This window comes from Engraulis encrasicolus, chromosome 23, assembly GCF_034702125.1.
Source record: "Engraulis encrasicolus isolate BLACKSEA-1 chromosome 23, IST_EnEncr_1.0, whole genome shotgun sequence".
NCBI classification, from domain to species: Eukaryota; Metazoa; Chordata; class Actinopteri; order Clupeiformes; family Engraulidae; genus Engraulis; species Engraulis encrasicolus.
Genome location: NC_085879.1, coordinates 35,542,704 through 35,545,203, shown reverse-complemented (window position 1 = coordinate 35,545,203; position 2,500 = coordinate 35,542,704). Strand labels below are relative to the sequence as shown.

At 42.4% G+C, this 2,500-nt stretch overlaps 1 protein-coding gene across 1 annotated transcript in view; it reads right to left on the bottom strand.

Moving 5' to 3' along the window:
• nlgn3a (neuroligin 3a) overlaps nucleotides 1–2,500 on the bottom strand; it is a 237,021-nt gene that overhangs the window by 1,290 nt on the left and 233,231 nt on the right. The window lies entirely within an intron of this gene.

Here is a 2,500-nt window from a genome sequence, read left to right as displayed (position 1 = left end):
TATGTTACACAAATGCTACTTTATCCAAAATGACTTATACTGTAGCTATTTACTTGGTGTCCTGGGTTTTTTTTGAAATCTACGGACAAAGATAAACAACAAGACAAAAAACAAAAAACATTGTGTTACACCTAGCAGATGCAAAGGGACTCATAGTTATTTACTTGGTGTACGTACTGTTGGGATCCCTGCAGATAAGATAACAAAACAATGCAGAAGATTTTGTTTTTAAGCTCTGAACAGTGCCAAATATTATCTATTTGTTTGATGCATTCATTAGGGATTTGTGCGCCTTTGAATTCATATTGAAATTTAATGCATTTTACTTCAATTTCGCATACACACATTGTACGCACCTTCAAATATTTACTGTAATATTATACTTTAATATTCCAGTATAAGGGGTAAAGGAAAATGTTAAAGATATACTGAATATTGCCAGTTGATGCATCGCCAGTTGATGCAACTACAAACGTCAGGCTAATACACAAACACTTTGTATACAATGTTGCCCACATACGACTGCATGTACACACGCTTACAATCACACAGGACATACCAGATGTGTCCATCCATACAGGCAGACACCCACCCACGCATACAACATCTTAACAAGTACACGTGCACAACATAACATAACCGCAGAAAAATATATTTCCGTGAAGGTGTTGTAGGTGTTGTACTATATCTTAGTACACGTGCACAACATAACATAGCCGCAGAAAAATACATTTCTTTTTCACTGATTGTTAATCATAACAGCTAATTAAAAACCCGACATTAAGCGGCTGAGGAGGAAGGAGGAAAGAGGAAATGGCCTGTGGCTTTGATTCTTGTGTTGTGTGTGCAGGACCGTAATCAGACATTTTCAAATACGGAGGTCAAATACTGCGTGCTGTACTGTACACTGTACATTCAGAATGCTTCAAACACTTCAGTCAAACTCTTCAGTGTGTTTTCATTAATCACTGCCTTGAGGATAAATGGGGGTGGTGTACGTATATAGACTGGATTTATCATCGTTGATCATATTTTCAATTTTCATCATAGATACATTTTACACTACTGAAAACAAAAATACTGAGGACATGACCTCTGTGTCCTCAATGGTAGTTACGGCCATGGCTGTGTGTGGGAGATGGAAGAATCAGTGCTGATATGAGCTGTCACTGTCTGACTGTGAGACTGTGAGCTCTCGTTCTTCGCTTTCACCCCCCCCTTCCCCCCAGGCTTCATTTCCACGTCCTGTCTCCACAGACCCATCTGCCAAACGAATGCATCTCGGTGCATCTGAGTGCATCTTATTTTGTCTTCTGGGGTTTAAAGGAGGTCGGAGTGCTTCTTACCTACCTATACAGTATACGTAGTATATCCACAGACCGACCTGCCAAACAAATGCATTTCAGTGCATCGCCTCCCTGCATTGTCTTTTGTCTTATGGGGTTTAAAACAGGTAGGAGAGCAGGTCGAGCATTTTACCTAATATACAGCATATCCACAGACTTATCTGCTGAGGGCATCTCAGTGCATGTCTAATCCATCATGGCTGTTTCAAGGTATTTGGGGGCCCCGGGCAAAGAGGGACTTGGGCCCCCCTTTTTCATCCAAAAAAATAATTGGGGAGGGATTCCCCTCAAAAGGGTTTTTTTTTTTAAAAATAAGAGTATCATTTCACTTTTCGGTCATTGAATTTAGGGAGATTTTACCAGACCCTTTTCCATGTCATTTGAACACAAGTGCATGACCAGTCACTACCTTATTTCAGCTGGGGACCCTAGGCAGTTTCCTAGTTTGCTTGCCTGGATTGGGCCTGTCTCTCCCCTTTCCCGCCTCCGTCTTCTTTTGTCTTGTGGGGGTTTAAAGCAGGTTGTTCAGAGAGAGAAAGAGCATTTTACCTATCCAGTATATCCACAGACTAATATGCTGAGGGCATCTCAGTCCATCTCTAAACCAGGGTGTTTTCAGGGTATTTGATTGATCCTTCCTCAATGATATAAATCATTGAGGAAGGATCTCCCTCAAGGGGGTATTTTTAGATGCCTCTTAGCATCTCTAAAAGAGGGTCTGTCTGTCTGTCGGTCCGCCTGAAACGCATTCTTTCAATTGTCATTCCCTCCTGTGTCCCCAAGGCTGCAGTGCATAGACAGACGCATCTTTGTCCGCCTGTTGGACTTGTTTGTAGGAGTATCATTGCACTCTTCGGTCATTGAATTTAGGGATGATTTTTTCTGTCACTCATAAAGTGTCATTTAAACACAAGGGCATGATCAGTCATTACCCTCTTTCAGCTGGGGGGCCTAGGTGGTTGCCTAGTTTGCTTGTCTGGTTCTGACAGGCCTGTCACCCATCTCCTCTCCCTCGATCTCCTTTTCTCTTGTGGGTGAGTTAAAGCAGGTCGGTCTCAGAGCATCCTACCTATACAGCATGTACTGCTACAGTAGCCTCAGACCACTCCGCCAAATGAATGCATCTCAGTGCATCTCCTCTCCCCGCATCTCCT